Here is a 20,305-nt window from a genome sequence, read left to right as displayed (position 1 = left end):
GTTGACTGCTGCCTGAATGCTGTGTGTTTGCACGCATGCACGGACATTACTTGCCATGTGCAATGTGCAGGGAGGGAACATTTTACTTGTAAGTTCTGCACATAATTACCATGTCCCAGAATTGTTTTTTTTCTTTTGGGTGAGGCCATTTATCTTAATTGCAATCACATATACTTCAAGAAGAGAGGCAACTGGAGAACAGTCTCATTTTTAGACTTTGTTCTTTGTTCACTGTTATCACACGACTCTGTGTAATGGTGTCTGCGCTATAAGCTGCTAGCCTGCTCCACTGTGCTGGATATATTATATCCATTGAAATGCCTGCTGGCTGCAGAGTATTAAGTATGGTGAAAACACAATCTTGGTGAGGTCTGTGCGACTAACAATAGATAGAGGCATGATGACTTATTAAACACAGCCAACCGGCAGCATGGCTTTTCTCATTACCTTTTCAATTCCCAGCCTATAAAGCCTATGGGTCTGGTGACAAAACTCTTGCCATGTAATTCTCTCTCAGGCTGCTTTCATCAGCCGATTTCGTGGAGAAATATGAAGCTGATTTTATCGTACTCTATAAATTCACAAAAGGCCCTCAAGTTGCCCCCATGGAAGACATACCTCATCTCAGCGATGTGCCACCACTATTGCTGATCCCAAGCATTTGATAACAGTACCTTTCCTTTTTTCAATGATTTGACAGGCATCAGACATGAGCCCTATAGACGCAGCATTTTTTAATACACTTTTCTTTGCTTGTTTACACCAACCTCCTCAGATGAAAGAACATATCTATCATCTCTTTCTCTCTCAATAAGTGATATATATTAAAACCTACAGCAGCTTTCCAATTATTTCAATTGTGCACCATTGCTGCACACAAAAAGGTTTTGCAGTTGTCAAAATAGTGAACACTTTAATTCTATAGCTTCAAGTTCATTTGTTTTTCATAGACTTTTAAAATCTTGGCCATCATGTCTTTTTCTTTTTGTCAACACACATATACATCACATCCAGAGTGCTCCAAAAGGTATTAATTATTAATAGGTAATAATAACTCACAGCCATCAAGTCATTTGTAAATAACAAAATGACACATAACACAAACTACAAATTAGTTATTGGTGAACCAGAAGGGAATAAGCAGTAATAAGACAGTTGCTGTCATATATTGTTTAGTTTCATGTTTTTGAATTTGCTTGTGTTTTACCCAGTTGTGTTCACTTTCCTCTCATCTAACTCTCTCATGTGGTTTCTGGCATATTTGCTGTATCCTGGCATACAGCAGGGATTGTTTCCTTTGAAATGTTTTGACTATGGTGTCATTTAAAAAAAACTTTCATCATGCATGGGTACCTAATCAATTGAAATGCAGCTGCCTTAGCCCCAAGCTTGAGTGTAACTTAGACCAGCTTTCATCAGCTCAGCCCTTTTTAAAAATAGAAATCCTGCTATGATGAAATTGTTAGTTTGAAACTGATCTTCAGCTTCTCCACCACAAGTGTTGTAACTGTATTTAAAGTGAGAGCGCTGTAAACAAAAAATGCTATAGGTAGTTTTTATTTATACAATTTTACACAATGATGAGCATTATTGAGGACTTGATTGTCATGATGGTTAAACTGAGTGGAGATGTTTGTGGTTTATAAATTTTCTGTATATAAACAGTAATGCTCCATGTGACAGTCTGGTTTTGATCAGTGCATCTTGGGGTAACATCCCCCCCTCCTGCCTCCCTTCAATCCTAATTAGATTTCATACATTATAATGTTTGATATTGCCTCAAGGCCTATCAAAACATTTCTGCAAATATTCCCGACTATTAACTCTTTGTGGGCCCGCGTTACATAATTATTTCATATTTGCTATCTTCACCTCCATAGGGAAAATATTATCTGCAATAATCATTGTCATCATCATGATTCTCTTCGTGGTCTGTTGGCTCCAAATAAGTAATTTAGTTGTAAAGCAGCTTCATTTATTTTGCCTATTCATTTTTCATCCTATCATATATCTAAATACAAATCTTCATTTTATAACTGACAGCTTATTACCTCTGAGCACATGCTGATAAATTTAATTCCAATGAGTTAGCTTCCATTTTCGGATCCCATTATCCACTAATGTGGCTGCAGCGTGAGGGAGGAGGAAACTTACAGCACAAGAACTCAGGAAATAAAATATGTCTTTACATAAATATCAAGGATTTTAGTTTATTTATATTATTTTTATCATTATTATTATATTGTTATTATGATTATGTGTTCTATTTGCCATGTATTTTTAATGTATTAAGAACATTAAGTAATACATTCTGGACATATTTTAAAATCAATAGTAACTAAAATTTAGATTTTAGTTTGAGAGCATTTATTTTACAGGTTTTAAACAAAACGCTGTAATTTGGAAGAAAAAAAAGAAAGAAATTGGAAGAGGAAAGTTTTTTTTCTCAACCAAATTGCAGCAGTGCAGTCCCTAATTGAAGCAGAGTGTGAAGTGAGACTTTTAGTGATGAGAGTTTTTTTTGGTTTGCATGTCAGTCCATTCAGAAATGTAGGTCCCTTTATAAGCATATACCTTCTAAGAGTGCAGCATTATGCCACAGTTGGGTCTATTTTGGCGAAGTAAGGAAGTAAGTAAACATTTATTATTAGCTTTGATGTTGGCCTGAATAGCACTCAATTAACAATGTGGCTAATGAGCCCATTAAGGATGAAAGTGTTCTCAACAGGTATGAGAGGATACTGCTGTTTTTGGAGTCTCAGTTCTCAGCATTGAATGCTGCATGAATAACGGTGCTCTTTCTCAATCGCTTCAAAGGCCAAACCTCTACAGCCCAGGGAGCAGAGTTAAATAAAGGTTTGCTTGCAATTGGAAAAAATATATAGGTAGATAAATATTTTAAGCATAACATATTTCTGAACAACAAATATCCTGTAAAAGTAGATCAGCAGTAAGTCATGCTAATATTGTGAATAAATAAAATATCCAAACATCTTTTGATGAAAAGTAAATTGACATTAAAATGCCTCGTAAACCACGAGAGAGCCCCAAAATCAATGTGTGTTTTTGAAATTTTACTAATTTTGCTTTAATTACTTTTTAGTTAAAGTAAATATGAGCTTGCCTCGGTCTAATAGTAATTACTCTGCAGTATAAATAGGGCTTGTCTGTCGCAAAGAAAGAAATCCGAAAGAAAGCCAGACTGTGAGGCTTTCTGCTGCCCCAGCGTTTCCTCTGAAGGACTTCCCACTGAAATGCACTGATAGCCTCACGCGTGGATTATTTCCATATTATTTGCTGCTGGATTCCAAAAGTTCTTGTTAACTAGCAACAACAATTCTATTATACTGACTGTCTTGTTTGTTTTATAGCCTGGAAGCTTTTTCTTTCAATCTCTTTTTTTTTTTACTAAATGAATAAAAAAAAAAAAAGATTGATAAATAATAATTACCCCAGTTCAACAGTAAAAATGTGACCCTACATAAATGTTGTGGCAGCATTGTGAGATGTTATTTAATATGCATGTGATGGGGGACAATCTTTTTATTCTCTGCTGTCAAGCAATAACAAACTCCTTCTGCTAAATATTTAAATCAGTTTGTATTTATACGCAGGTGGAAATTATTTCTAAAAGAACAAAAAGATAGAAACAGTGCAGAAAAAGGGCAAAAAAATGGTCACTGTATCCCAAAAAATGACAATAAGTAAAGCAAATGATATAACAGTATGTTGAATGAACTTATCTATTTGTAAAACCTGCTTGTCTGCAGAAGTTTTAGAATGTTATCAGTAGTTTCAGCTCAAGAATAGCTTGAGGTGTTTTGAGTGTAAATCCGTCTAAAGCTGCCAGCACTGACATACACAGCATATGCTAAATACAGATAAGAGTATTTTTAATAGATCTGCAAAAAGTCTCCCCACATAGCTCAATGGATGTGCTTTGAATGTAGTTGATAAGTTGGCTTAAGCTGAATGCTGTATCCCAATGCAACATTGTGCTACTGGGTGAGCCCATCACAAACTAGCCTTCCAGTAAAGACCACTTCCAGGGGAGGGATTATAGAAAAGCCTTCGAGATCAGCTTCATGTCTTACCAGAGTTTCTGATTATAAATAGTGCTATGTTACAGGAAAAAACTAGGCATTGCCAAGGATCATATGGTAAAAAATATCGTTAAGCCATTTATTTACCTACAATGTCAAACTAAAAAGAAGTAGTGGTGTGAGGGACATTTTTCTAAATTTCCTTTTTTTTTTTTAACAAAACATTTTGTTCTCTTTAACTCAAAATGACTCTAGTTTTGTTCACAATATGTAATACAATTAAGGATAAATGTAATTTGAAACTGCTAAAAGAATCCAGCAGAAATAAGTTTCATATTACTGCTATCATTCTCGCATAGTTCCTATGTGGTCAAACTCCCGTTCTAATTTATGTCCGCACTCCAAGTTGGCTGAACTCTGGCCACGCACTTTGCCTCTTTGTATTTTAAATGTGAGAAGGGGATTCTGTTTCCTCCAGTGGTTTTTCTATACAACAATGTGTTTCTTCTAAGTCTAATACAAGTTCAAAATTAAACTCTGAAATGATGAAATTATCCAAAGTTTACCATGGAAACAACAGAAACTTTTAAAGATAGATGGATGGATGGATGGATAGATGGATAGATAGATGTCTAAGTGTGGACTGAGCTGAAGGGGGGGGGGAGACGGTAAGCCTCTTTTATGCTTCCAAGCCACTTAAAGAGCTGAAGCACCAGCTACTGTTGCTACACTGTGAGTGAAGAAAACAAGTAATTTGTTTGCTGCAAAATGGCTTCTTTCTCAAATTCTAAATATGCCATGAGCTGTGGCTCACAGTGCTCTGACAGTTTGTTTGTATTGAAATGTATTTGTTTGTATTGAAATGTATATTTTTTTAAAGTTGGGTTCACTTTCAATTCAGTTTGCATGACTTAAAAACGTTACAGTAATACTCGATAATATAAAATAAACTCACACAGTGTGGTTTGTTTTGATTTTAAGTCAGTATTTCTTTTTACTTTAAAACTTCAGTCAAGAATTAAACGGCTATTATTGCAATAAAATAATCTTTCTCTTTTTATTTCTAAATAATGAACATCAGAGTAAATGTTTGTTCAAGCTACATTTTTATTGGCTTGACTTGTGTAGCAAAAAAGAAATAGAATCTAAGATTGTATTTTATTCAGTAATATGGAAATGTCCTCAGTTCTCTTCTATATGTCATGAGGGCATCTCTTCTCTGCCTTCTTAATAAGGTAGTTCTGCAGGCCTCTACTGTAATATATTTCACCAATAAAGCAATTCCAAAGCCAGCCTGGCCTTTTGACCACCACTGAGAACGTGGAAAGCAGCAGGCCGCCTTTGCTAACTAGGCTTACTCTCTAATATTAGATACCTGTCCCCTGCCTTTTCAGAGGGGGGCTTAGCAGTTGATATTTTCATTTGGTCCTGCCAAGATGCGACACCCCCGCTTTAATCTTGTGTTTGACGTTAAGCGCTCTGTTCATGAAAAGTCTCGGTGAACTTCAACCTTAGGGTGGTGCTGTCATACAAAAATAATGTGGTGGGGGAGTGAAACTGGCTGGTCTATCCTTGACCTCGCCCATTGGCCTGCCAAAGTCTTTCCCCTGCCCTTCTTAATCAGGTGGGTCCCTTCCCTTTTAGAGTAGGAAGATAGTATATTCTCAGCATCCAGCTGCGTTCTTTATACTAACTGGCACAGATGTCCACGGATAAGGAAGCAGAAACAATTGTGATGGAAGAAAGCAATGTTGCTTTTTTTAAAGAAAATCCTCAGAAGTCCATAAAGAAAACTGGATTATTGAACATTTAGAAATGTAAAATCAAGAAATACATTTAAAAAAAGAATGCATGCTTCTCTTTGATACTTAAATGTCCACATTAATGAAACTCTCTTTGACATAATTCATTAACAAGGCTATCCAGTGTTTGAAAAAAGAATACTGTCAAGATTAATGGTCTGAATTGAAAGCAGAGTTCACTCTGCAAAGCACACATACATTTTAAAAATGCTTGCAAATATCAGAAAAAAAACAAAGTAGGAGTAGTGTAATGAATTTCTTAAGATGGGTAACTACCCCTTCATCCAGCTGCAGGTATTGCGCTCTGCTTCCATGTTAGCATTTATCGTGATGTTGAGGACAAACAAGCCACTTCTCTGCAATCGTTAAGATGAGTTTCCCTACTGATTGATGTGTGGAATCAATTGCTCCCCATAGCATCCATGTCAGTCTATTACCACACAGCCTGGTAATGATAGGCTGTTCTCCACAAGATTATAGAGCTCTGCTCCACAAAGCAACAAAGACTAGCTTCCCTGTGTCTGACCTGGTCTGCTATAATTGAGAATAGCTTCAATTTTACTGTGTATGTAAACAGAAAAAAACGATGTTGATGGAAGGATATCTTTATTATATTTAAAATATGTTTAGTTTTTGCGCTGTAATGCAATGAATTATTAATATGATTGATTTGCTGAATAAAAAAAATGACTTTATAGCTCTGTGAGCCTATATAATATGTATGTATTCACAATTTTACCTTCAAGAGTTTAACTGGAAACTTATAAACATTTTACTAAGAGATTGTTATACTTGCATCAATGATTAACAAAACCTATTCCGACAGTCAGGATCGTATTCAAAGCACATCTCTGATCAGAAATGAAGTCAGAGTCCACACTTTCCAATACAAACATATTTGAAGTCATCAAAACAACAGGTGTTTTCTCCTTGAAATACCCCTCTGTGTAACTGTCCTTTTTTGTCATGTGAATGCACCACAGCTCTCTTACTGCCAAGTTGACTACCATCCAACCAAGTAAGTGCCAGCAGCATTGCAACTCATTTAGTTTGTGGCCCAGAGATGTACCACACAGCCCTGACACTCATTACACATGATCAAAGATGGGTTCTTCAACAGTTTGATTACATATTTCAGCTTGAATACAATCAACATGCATGTGTTCCTCTGAAATGACTAATTTAATAGACTTATAAGTTTTGGTATCGTTTAATACAGTTGGCATTTTTTTCAGGTTGACCTCAATCTTAGGAGTAGGACTACAGTATGTGCTGCATTTAATTACCTACAGTGGAATTTGATTATCAGAAAATATGGTGCATATCAAGTGATTTCCTGCCCTAAGTAATATTCTATATAGTTAAGAGTTGGAAAAAGATAGCTTGGTAACTACAAAAGGCACAAGCTAATGAGACTGGTTAGTGATTCAAATTTATGGAAATTTTATTAATTTCAGACACCTATCTTTTATCTGTACCATTTAGTGGTGAAGTAATTAAAACCAACAATGACAGTCCCAGCAGTGGAAAAAGCAAACAAGATCAAAGAAAGCGGAGCAGTCATGAGAAAGTCCCGTATATTCTGAACTGGGCCTGGCCGTGGGCAACAAGGCCTCATTAAAGTCAGGCTGTGTTGATCATCTATTAACCTGCTTTGTGTTGCATTTGATTTTAAACTTGCACAAACACCACTTTAAGGTGTATGCATAATGTTTGGCTGGAGGTGACCAAGTCGCATCCTAGGTGCTGCCTTCTGCCATGGAGGAACAACCTTTGATTGGTTGATTAGAAAGGACAACTTATTGTGGATTTAACTGGCCTTAGTGCATAATGAATAATACTTGTCTAAAACCATCATCAAGACCACAATCTGATGTGGATATTATTATTTTTCTCAAAAACTATGTATAAAATGTGTAAACAGGAGGAAAAGTAACTTTTTTCTGTTCTAGTTAGCTAATTTTGCTCATCGCTACTTCAATTAAGTGAAAATAAAAGCAAAGGATGTTTGGACTAAATTAAATTGTTATAACAATTTAAGAACTGCATTGCCGTTGTGAGTCGAGTGGGAAAAGAATGCAAATATGATGTTACATTTTGGATATTTAAGTGTTTAGCAAAGTTTTAATTTGTCTAATGTAATTAAGGGCATTGTTCTTATAAAGCAGCATGAACTGCTTTTTGCAACAGCATAGCAAATATCACAATTTCTTTTGCATTGTTTCTATGACGTGTTTCTAATTAGTTAAAACATGATTTTTAACCAAATAATGAATAATGATCCTCCTGTGTTAAAGTATTTAAAAAAGAACAAATAAATATTTGGGAATGAAAAAAATGTAACTATGAGCTGAGAGTTCAGTGAGGGTTTGACAATGTCCAAATGAACCACTGATCACACTAAGTTGTTAATAATTGAGTCAAAGTGAATTTAAGATTACCACTCAAAGCAGAGGAATAGATCACATAAAGAAATCTTGCTGCTGAAAAAGAACTAGCTGAGACCCTACGCTACATGGACAACAAATCGATGGCCAGTCTTAACTTTTATTATAAGCACTGGAGGTCATATTTAAAATGAGAGATTAGCTGCTCATCACAATATTGGTGGATTATCAACTACCTGCAATGAAAGCAACCCCTGGCTCTGGGTCGATAAGAGTTTGACTGCATTTCGAATTAATTTTCCTCAGCTTAGAGAGCCGGACTCCTATCTTGTTATTGATCACAGCGTTAATCCATAACCAAGCTCATCCTTTCCCCACGGAACAGGAAAATATAAAGCGATCACTGTGGAGGACTCTTGACTGCGTATATAAAAACTGTAACAGACTTAGAAGTGATTAGAGTTAATTATTTAAGAATATGTTCCCAGACTGTTGTCTCACATGTCAGTTCATTTTGTATTGATCTGTATTTGTTTGTTGTTGTTGTTTTTTTACAATTTTATACCAACATTTATTCTGCTCAGTATTCCTTTGCTCTGGGTTGTGTTTATACATGACGATTGATTGATTTCCCTGACAGCAGGAACACTTCACACCTCAGCTGCTTTCTCTGTTTGTCTTTTCCAACAGAGGGACCTCCACAGTGGATGAAATTTAGCCCCGACCTCTGACCTTTTGGGTTCAGCGTTTGTCTCCAGTCCAATGACCACAAACAACTCCTGGATTGCTGTAAATGTCAGTGCAGAGGTGTCTCCGCCCTCTCCCCTGTGAACCATAGGGCTGCACTCAACCTGCACTAATAGGACACTTTCATGAGAGCTCCATTATCAGTTATGCTGTATTTCATAACTCATATTTCCTCCTTATGATGCCTCTATAAATTGTCATCAACTGTAAACGACTGTCATCAAACAAACAGCAATGAGGGTCTGTGTTGTAACTTTCTTTTTTTCAGCTCCCTTAAATCTTAAATTTGGCAGTTTAAGGCCAGTCATATAATGCTAAAATAGGAATATTTGAAATGATTGACATCATTAGGAAATGTAGGATTTTAGATGCAAAAAAAAAATATTGCATAAAGAGTGCAGGATGGAAAAAAACCCATTTAGCACACACAAATCAGCTGGTAGCATACAGTATATCATAAGGCCCAGTTATATTGAATTGTAATTCATGTTCTGAAGACACTGGTTGTAATGCACCCATTTTAAAGCACATTGGTTTGCCCTTCCCCCACACATAAAGACACACGCTCCCTTTCTCTCCTCTCCGGGCCTCCCGAGGTTGGTGTCTCTGCGTTAGGACTCTATTGTTGCCTACTGCTGGATAATGCCCTTATTAATTGTACCTCTTTGTAAAGTGTCAGCTGTAGCCTCAGATTGAGATGGATGGATCTCTGGAGTCTGCTCTCTGGCCCTCCACAGACGCTCTATCTCTGCATAGCACACAGATGCAGCAGTGAGTGCCGCCACACCATGACTAAAAGCTGAGATAAAACAGGTATGTTTTGATTATTCCACCAATAAAAAAGAAACCTGTTTCCAAACTGAAAAACACATTTCTGTCATTGCTAAGGTGAGCTAGCATGTGATGTGTCTTAATTATCTGAATATCTGAGCATACACTCTATAGCAGTGATGAAATATCTTTTTTTATTGATTATTTTAGTGTGTTGCCGAAATACTGGTTAATTAGGTGGATTGAAGCCTCCGTGAGATCAACAGCATTAACATCAAATCCTTTCCTTCTCATTAAAGGAAACAGAGTCAATTTAATTAATGCATATTAATCCCCACTGATGCTCATTTTAGCTTTAAAAAAGATGGCAGTGGGAGCTTCACATTCATCCTTTTAAAAACAAAATATTGCAGGTTTGATCACTCTCTGAAACAACATATAGAATAGCATGATAGCATTCGTTATAATCTTTAGATCCATTATCTAAATTGAATGTAAGGGCATTACCTGTACGCATGATGACCAGTTTTGGGGGGTTTATTTATTGATGGTAGTTGGTTTCAGGCAATAATTCAATAATTAGTTTAATTTTCATGCAGTGTAATCATATAAATAATAAAAATTCTCAGAGATATTATGGCTTACAGTTCTTGTGTCTAAAATAAAATTTCCAGCCTTATGTAATTGGGAACATACAGTATACTATATAAGTATAGAATGTAATACATTCACCTTAATGGGAAAAATACAAGCGTAACGTTTAATATAATACACCAATATCAAGATAATGCTGCGATATTAATATTAATTTTGTCCATATCACACCCCCCCAGCAACTCTTCCACTGATATTGACTGGCTTCATTTCTTGTTTAAAAAGCTGTTTGAAAGCTCTCTTAACACAGCTTTATGAATGTCAGTGGATGCCACTTTAACCAACCCAGTCATGATCAGACAGCTAACCAGGGTTGTTGAAGTTAGAATAATGACTTGATCTAAGCCCCTCTGACAACGTGTTAGAGTAAGTTCCCAGAACAAACCAGCTACAGCACACTTTTCATAGACATGCGCTTTTGGGATGTTCAAGGTATTTACTGATCACAGTTTTTAAAGAAAAGTGAAAATAAAGCAATATAATTGTCTTGATTTCCTTTCTCACTTTGTATAATCACACTGTAGTAGTAGTTCCAATCTAGTGATTATTTCAGTTTCTGTCTTAATGCAGAACGAGACATCTGCTTTTCCTGCCACTACTATTTAGTGCTTTTGAGCAAGGCAACTCATGCCCACACAGCTTCAATTAAGTTGCCTTTATGCTATCCTACTTCTGAGCAAGCCTTCAGTATTTATGTTCCAAACAATGCAGTTAAAGTAAAAAACAAACTTTTTGCTTTTAACATGGCATTTTTTCTAATTGTATCCCCATATTTGAGAAGCTAACAGAACTCAAGTTTAAACAAATTGTACAACTCTGTGTCCTTAGAATGAACACATTTCTTAACATAATGTTATTCTTTTAAATCCCTCTATCCACAGCTCTTTTCTGAAACAATACAATAACCGCACTGGCAGGAGGAGAATGAAGTAGGAAGAAAGAAAAAAAGCGCAGACCAGAAAATGGAGATCCACTCCCTTCAGATCCCATTTAGAGAGGCCCTGGCCATTTTTAAAGTGTCAATTGTTTTTGTCTCTTGAAGTGTAGATGGAATGTTTGAATTCCAGTATTAACTGTAGTGCCTGCTGAGTTAAATTATGGTCCCTGGGCTGTGGGGTGGGAGTAATCAATAAGAATACACGAGGCAGTGTGTAATGTGTCTGCTCCTAGCAGCAGGGACACTGTCCCCCTTACCCTGTCCCCCAGCAGGTTAGATAAATATGATACTGAAACAGGGCACACTGGATTATATGATATCAATGTAGAATCAGGGAAGTGCTATTACACTCCCCTAGCCCACTGTGAGTACTATTGACAAGGTTGGCTTTGAACACGCTAGTGCATTGCTCTCTCTCTTCTCTCTCTCTCTCTCTCTCTCTTTCTCTCTCTCTCCTCTCTCTCTCTCTCTCCTTCTCCTCCTCTCTCTCTCTCTCTCTCTCTCTCATTCTCTCTCCTCTCTCTCTTCTGTCTGCATAATATGAAGAACCCCGGGAGGAAAGGGATCTATATTTCACGTAGCTTTGATTAAAATGGCTATTTTATGCCCATGCCTTGAAGTTGTGTTTCTTGTAGCCACAAGTTAATCTGTGAAGGGCATGCTGTGAACATAATTTTTACATTTCCAGGTGCTTCTTTGCATAAAGAGCCAATAACATAATGTAAAATCAATATACAATTGATTTGATTTTTAACGCTCTGCGACATAATGCTCGTAACATTTTCCCATTGATAACTAGATCTTTTTTCTTTCTTGCATTGACCCCGACAAATGTCCAACCAATTGACCAGTGCGCCGATGTTGTTGTTTGGCTGTATACTAGTTGCTCGTACAGTAACCTCATATCACTGATCTACTCAGGCTATTGATTAAGTCTCCCTCCTCAGTGGTGAAAGGATCAAACCTGGAATGCCTAAAAGGCCATTATCAGCATCCACTTCAGATAACCTGCCACAACCTGATACAGCCCCTTTCACAGGTCATAACCTCGCTGGCCTCTCCAGCCATCTACCCCCCCCCCCCCCCCCCCCCCCCCCCCCAAAACCATCATTATCATTCTTGTGTTAAATGACATACAGGTCAAGAAAACTGCACCGTGTTGATGTCTCACATGTGAATAATCCATGCACTTCCTGCTAAATGTCATGCTTCTGGTTTATCAAGGAGATTTTAACATATAGACAAATAACAGTTTATAATAGACAATTTACAATGTCTTCTGATTAAATTTAATATACTGTTTGGTGTTGAATTTTTATACACATGGCCACACACGTCAACTCCTAAATAAGATTACAGTTTTCAGATCATTCTTTTTAGGAAAAAAAAACACATTCATAGCAGACAGACAAATTCAATTAAAGGTTTATTGCAGCAACCCCCAGTCTTCATTTGTATATTTCATTCAGACATTTAGTCATTCCTTTTATAACTAAGTAACTAAGTGTGCTGGGGTCTGGATTTATTGCACTGGTACACTTTCTAAAGTGCATTTTGTCTATCGAAGAGGAATTTAGATATTAAAGCATCTTTTTAGGCCAGGTATTAGTGATATAGCGGTTGCTTTCACACAAAAGATTTGGCAAAAGCTTATTTACATAAGGTCAGAGTCAAGCTCCTGATGGAAGTTGTGCAGCATCCCTGTCTCTTAGCAACACTCTTTCTCTCTTGGTGTCTATGTTGAATTGACTGGTCCTTGGCACTCATCTTTCACCAAGAAAATTCATAATGAAATGCCGCCCAACAACCTGCATCTATCACTGAGAGACACTCCGCACTTCACATGGGTTGCAATACTTTTACACTGGAATTAATAAATCTGCATTGTTGAATGGCACAGCGGAGGAGAATGTCACCGCTATGTGTTCGCTCTTGCTCAGATTTACAGCGACTTTGGTTTTAGGGGGGGATAAACATGTTTATCAAGAAGTGTGCCAAGATTAGAAGCAAATTAGCAGGTAATTGGAGACACCTGCAAAACAAAGGGGAGGATGGAGAGGTGGTAGTGTGGAGAGTGATAAAGGAAGAGATTGGCCTTCTGGGCTGGCCTCCACCCATTTCTTGGTGGGGGAGGCATTTAAAAAGAGGGGATTTGGTATGTTGAGAAAATGACTTTTGTCCTCTTCCATGGTGACAGCATCCAGATGCTGCCAAGAGGTGTTAATAGAGGGTCAAATTTTGGACAATAGTACCCATCACTGCTTTCACAACTGCATCCATCCTCCAAGCTGAATGCTTTCTCTGGTTAAAAGAAGTGATGTGCTCCAATTAATGTTTTTTGGCAAAAGCAGTCAGCCATTAACTATACTATAATTATCACTCTGCTCATTTCTTGGTCACCTAGGTCACATGTGGTCTTTGCACAGCACATTTAAACTTTCTATGACATGTTAAATTCATACACATTTATCGCCCGACGTATTTACATCCTTGGCCTTTTTTCATTGCAAATGTCTTCTTCGTCTTCTTATTCTTCTTATACGTCGTGCTCGTCCAAATCATGGCAGGTGCTGGGCAGACATTAAACCTGCTGTTTTCTGTTTCCAAGTGCGTCGCTTTTCACGACTCATTTCAGGCAGATTCTGGCTCTGAGGAACTCTCCCTGTGCACTGGGAATTATTTCAGTTCTCCCTGCTGTTGCACCCAGATACACATTAAACTGGCTCATGTCACTGCGATACTGAAAATGGAACAAATAATAATAATGTCTTTATATTATTTTGAATTATAATTTCAATAATTGCATTAGTATAATTATTATTGTACTGTTATTGTTATTATTATTATCGAATTATATTTAGCCTATAGTAAAATTCAAGTTTTTTTAAATATAAATTGGTTGTGTTAGGCTAAGATCTGTTAGATTCCGGTTGCAGGCTTCTTAATGTGATTAAAAATAATAATAAATTCATGCATTTAAAAAAACGGTTTCGGTGCTACAATGAAGCTGTTACATCTTGACAAATGATTTACGTGGTGGCCATGTGCGCAAGCTGATCACATCTCTAAACTGTGACACCTCCGGATTGTGATTATAACCAATAGGTAACTACTAAGAACTAAATGAGGAAGTGGTGTCTAAATGTATTCATTTTTGCCTGCATATAGTTTAAAAAAAAAAAATCTTTGAATGATATCATCATCCACTGCGATAATTTCCTTTCTCTCAGTATATGAACGGATCGATTTGTATTTATTTATTTCTGTATATATGTATTTATATTTCTCATGATGTTGAAACGGAACTTTTCCAAACACACATGCTTTGCAGCCCTGTATCCAACAGCATAGTCTCCCAGGTGAACACGCAGGGTTCCCTCCTCTCAGCTGTTTTCCGCTGCCAGAGGTCGTCCACTCCTGTCGCGCGGCGTTAGTGACTTCAAAATAACCAAACCACTAATTGTCACCCTTTAATAGCGACTTAATTTGATCTCTCGGGCTCGTGCAAAGCTGTGTAAAATTCGTCCCAAGATAAAGTGTTGTAAATAACAAACCTTTTGAAGCTTATTGATTGATGCTGAAGAGAGAGAGAGAGCGAGGGAAATCACCTGCCTCTGTCCATCTCGGGATCATGAACACACCAAGTAGGTCTAATTTCTGAGACATTCAGCTGGGATATGCCTCAATTGGTACTGAGATCAGAGGCTGTGATTGTCTATTGGTTTAGATTGGGTTGCTCAGTGCAATTCTGGGAACTTTTATTGCAATCCACAGATTGTAATGATGGAGAGCCCTCGATGTGGCAGCACTGATTACATCAGCCAGCTTCTGTCTACCTTACGTCTCAGGTATTTATTCGTTCTGTGCGCAGTCCACAAATAGCTACAGACTCCATACGTCTCTGTCATTGTTCCTTTAGGGACGGACCCTCCATTACAGACGGTAAGATTAACAATATGACAGTTTTTATTCCGCTCATTTATTCATTCCTTTAATTATCTTAGTGCTTACAGTTTTTTACGATTGCTATGACAATTTTTTCAGTACTTTTAACAATTTTCCTAAATTCTTAACACACACCTACAACACACAACTGGCAAAAAAAAATGGTTAACTTTATGCTCAAAATCACACATTGTAAACTAAACTTCAACACTAATTTTCAAAATACAATATATGCACCATGTCTACCAAAACACTGCAAACATGTCTCAAAATCCCATAATTCTTCCAAAAATACTAACACATGTTCTCCTCCAACAGGAACATTTAGTCAGTCATAGCCCAATTTCATAAAAACACTAATATCAGGTGAAATAATAAACTGCATTATTTTACATTTGTCAGGTTTGCCCTCCTACAATAGATAATAGGATTTTGTATTGACCATATATTGTGTTTTACACTGCAGTTTCTCTTAAAGCCTCTCTACATTTTTGTTTTGTTGTGTTTAATACATTTAGTTTCTTTTGTTGCAGAAATTCAATTAAATCCGGAGAGACTTCGTTGTAGATATGCAAAGATTTATTGTACATGATAAGAAATGTATAAAGTCTTCGGGAATTAGACTCCATCGTTAAACATATTTTGAAGGGGTAGAGAAGCCAGACATATTCCCCCCGATGGAGCCTAAAGACACTGGTGATGGTGGAGAAGGAACCCGGAGAGCGACCGAAGGAGCTGTCTTCCGGAAAGGGACTCAGGTTGCCGTGGCTGGTGAAGCCCGGAGGTGGAAGGGGCGGAGGAGGGTTGCACGTTTGCCTGCGAAGACAGCTGATAGCAAGGAGAGAAGACTTTTAAAGCAGGATGTCATGCTGTGGTAGGATCATGAATTTCGTGGCCAATTCTGGTTGGTTAACTGAAAAGTGAACGCATTTAAACAGCTGAATATTTTAAGGGTGCGATGATGGTGATTGAAGTTCATTTAGAAGTCTTCCTGAAGGAATTTGCGCTGAGCTCCATTACAAAAATGAATGACCCATCTCAGAGTAGCTTTAGAGAATGTAAGGTTCACAGTAAGGAAAAAGGAAACAATGACACAACTGTCCTGGTACTCGTCTTCCTCTCCCTCGTGCAGGAATTCTTCTTACTTTCTTTGTGTTCATCTGTTCATCTTGTGTATTGTATTGTTCCTTTTCCGCACAAAATCAGACCAAATAGGTCTTCTTTTACTGTATTTACTACTCTAACATATCAGTATCAACAAGGAATGTGACTTTGGTTACTGTAATTGCTGTCAAAGTACAACACTCACTTATTGTAACACATAAAGAATTCTGTAAAAACTGATGATCATGCGATTGACAGAACCTCAACAACTGAGTGTGTTTCCTAGATGGGAATAAGTTGTGATTGATCTAGTTACATAACTTCAATCAGCTGTTTCTCTCATTTCCAGTAACAATGGAATTAAAATGCAGGGAATATATTTGTGTTTCAATGTACAATATGAACAGCTGTTTTCTTTGACTTTAGCCTAAGTTTAGAACATGATGTGATCATGATGTTATCAGTTCTGACATACAGTGACAAAAGAAGTTCAAGCATTTTAAATGTGTGTTAACTGTAAGCATTTTGTGTCAAAGTAACAAGAAATGTGTTCATTGTATAGCCTACACAGACAGATGTTGTGCTAACTGTATTAAGAGTTTAGGAAAGTTTTTAAAAGTATTGAAAAAATTGTCATGGCAATCGTAAAAAACTGTATTTAGAAAACAGGCAAAGTAGGCGTTAAAATGTGTCCGGATGTTTACATTATGTGTTAAAGTGCATGTCTCGTTTCCTATTGGCTGCTGTAGAGCTTTGTAATTAGAGGAATACCAAGTAGTCTACCCTTTTTTTCTAAAGAGCAGGAGGCTCTTTCACCAACATGTTTTTATGCAAAATTACAAGTTGGGGAATATCATTTACCTCCTTTACTTTAGTAAAAAAAAAAAAAAAAAAGCAGTACTTCACATAGAAAAGGCATCGAAAATGTCATCATAGAATGTACGTATTATTAGCAAAATGTACTTAAAGTATCAAAAGTACTCATAATTAAGAAAAAGACCCTTGTGAATGTTATATTACCATAGTCCTTATTATGCAATTGGATTATTATTATTATTTCTAATGCATTCATGTATGTATGTGGATTATTCACCTATGAAGTAACTAATAAATGCATTGCTAAAAGTACAACATATCTCTCTGAAAATCTAATGGAAGTTAGCATGTACATATGCACAATACTTGAGTAGGTATACTTAGTTACATTCCACCACAGTTTAATATAGTCAATCTCATGTTACACTGTCATTTTACATCACAGTGCCAACACACCAAATCTAATCTTTTATTCTTTCTGTTTACATTAGTGTTTTATTACATAAAATTATGTACATAAAGTATCAAAAGCAAAAGTAGCTTACGTATCATGGAGAATGGCCCCATGGGGAGTGTTACATTACTGCATCAGATTATTATATTATTGTATTATTATTATTGATACATTGACATTGATACAGAATTTCATTTTGTAGTTGGCTGAGGCAACGCTGACTGCACACTGTTGCATCGTTTAATCTAAAACAATGCATATTACATGTATACAAACATGTTTTGTGTGTTAAATGTACATCTGCAAGTAGTTCAAAAATAAATGCGGTGAAATAAATGTAAAAAGTATATTAATATGATATACATGTACCTCAAAATTTCACCTAAATACAGTAGCTGAGTAAATGTACTTAGTTACTTTCCACCACTGCAGCTGACAATAAATCACACTCATGTGCCTGCAGGCTGTGATCACTATCAGCATGTGCTTTCCAGCATGTTCTTATGAGAACCATCTCTGTGACATATGGAGATGCTTCCTCCCACAGCCACACCTGACTGATCCTCTCCTCTCTCTGCACAGATGATATCACACAGCTAACTGCGACAAGATTCCCAAATGGCTCTCCTTTACAGTGAAACATGTCATCTGACCATGTCACCCAGCCAAACCCAAATATTGTGCATTGTTGGTAAAGAGAGGTCAGGCAACTTGTGAGTCGTGTATTTCAGGTTGTGTTCTCTAATTAAGTATTCATGAAGCAGCAGTGAGAGCAAAGTATAGGTTTACACGACATTGGTGGTTCCGCCGGCATCACCCCCCCACCCCCCCAACCCCCCACCCTCCCATGTGTAATGCTCGGCTTTCCCCCCGCCGGCAGACAGGCCATCATTCCTAGTGTACTTCCAGCAATGATATCAAAAAGGTTTTTTTGGTCAAGCCAAAGAGAGGTCATTCTAATAATACCCAGGGTCAGTAGTGGGAGCCAGCGAGTCTCCCAGTCATTATTCATTTGTTCACAGAGTTAATGACAGTTGCAGGGGGACAAGAACTTGGAGCCAGTAGCCATGTGATGTCACCAACACATGCCAAAGGATTAGGAGGGCAGGCAGGGGACATGAAGTGTGGATTATACAGGAGACTAAAACACCAACAACAACCTTTACTGCTCCATCACCCAACTCTCCTTGTTTGCTGCTGGAGTTATGACAAAAAGCCACACAGCGATATCACTGAATTATGACAAGTAGCTGACAGTGTTTTTACTCATTCATGTCCATCATGCCCAAGCTGAATGTTCTTTTGAGAGATATTTAACATTTTTAATGCCCTAGGTTTGATGAGAGAACATCTTATTATTTTTTTTAAACCAAAATAATTATTCATTTGCAGTCTTAATATAAATTACTGTAATATTGTGGTTGTTTTCATGGTGGGAGGTGATGCAGCAATTTCAATTTCTTTCATTTACAACCTTTTTTGTTCATTTATTTATTCAGTGTTTTACAAATTACACTATTTCATAGTCGCCACATTGTGTGCGACGCCGTATGGAGCACAGTAACAACACTGGCTGAAAAACTGGAGACCGTGGCTTTCACACAGAGAGACTGAACAATGAACACACCTTATTCAGTGACTGGGAAGAGGCAGCACACTGAACAATGAACCCCTCCCTCCTGTCTAGCACCATGTCTGATAATGACCACATCCGCCACCACTGATAGCACTCTTCTTTTATGACCTACATGAGCATAAATACGACTCAGATAAAACATTTCCAGAGGGATATTGAGAATATGATCAGCTGTGCATGTGTAGCCACATCATGTTTTCATAATTGTATATGAAAAAAAGCCACATGTTGTACGTACCTGCTGGTCACTTGAACCATGAAGTGAAACGCACCTAAAAACGCTCCATGTGTTTTGTCTAAATACCATTTAAAAACTCGTAAAGCAACAGTTGCTCTCTTGTTCTTTCAGTTACATCTGCTGAATAATTAGAAAGAAAATAACATGCAATTTGACAAAGCATGCTGCAGGAATCCACCAATTTGGCCTTTGTCTCAGCACCTAACATGCAGATACAGTAGATTCCCTGTTTGAGCATAAGGTCAGAGTATAAATATGAACTGCATTTTGCATTACTTTCAGATGAGTGAAGCTGTCAGACCAATAATATGGGCTTTCAGTCCTACTTTCTGCCACTTATCCCCCATTCTAGGACCAAGGGTCATGTGAAAATTGAAAGTGACAGTCAAACCAGCATGTTGAACTGGCTGATTGGACTAAGCTGTCACGGCCCAGATCAGAGCTCTTTAACACCAGGTCTATCAGAGGTCTTTCTGTTCAGGACAGTGGATCCCAATACAGGCCAGAGATTGATGCAATGGGCTCCTATGAAACAACACATGCAATTAACATTTTAGTAAGTTTGGAAAAAAAACTTTAAGGAAAACTAATAACAGCAAAAAAGAAGCTTCAGAGATCACTGAGGGACTTTTCTTTCAGACAGGATTCAGCTCTCATTTCCAGTTTCAGATGAATGAAGTCCAGTGGTTTTCCTTTGTGGTCGTTTGAATGAAATTGTTTGTATCACCTGTTTTGCAGATGATTTAATGAGCGCGTGATGCTGTCACATGA

The 20,305-nt window shown here is 37.3% G+C and overlaps 1 long non-coding RNA gene across 3 annotated transcripts in view; it reads left to right on the top strand.

Moving 5' to 3' along the window:
- LOC116694475 (uncharacterized) overlaps positions 1-10,808 on the top strand; it is a 97,551-nt gene extending 86,743 nt beyond the window's left edge. For all 3 annotated transcript variants that reach the window (XR_004333179.1, XR_004333177.1, XR_004333178.1), the window contains one exon: positions 8,923-10,808. This is a non-coding gene — a long non-coding RNA (uncharacterized LOC116694475). The remainder of the gene's footprint in view (positions 1-8,922) is intronic.
- The last annotated feature ends 9,497 nt before the right edge of the window (positions 10,809-20,305 follow it).

This window comes from Etheostoma spectabile, chromosome 8 (assembly GCF_008692095.1).
Source record: "Etheostoma spectabile isolate EspeVRDwgs_2016 chromosome 8, UIUC_Espe_1.0, whole genome shotgun sequence".
In the NCBI taxonomy this organism is placed as follows: domain Eukaryota; kingdom Metazoa; phylum Chordata; class Actinopteri; order Perciformes; family Percidae; genus Etheostoma; species Etheostoma spectabile.
Note: the sequence above shows the minus strand (reverse complement) of the source record. Positions and strands in the feature narration are given on the sequence as shown.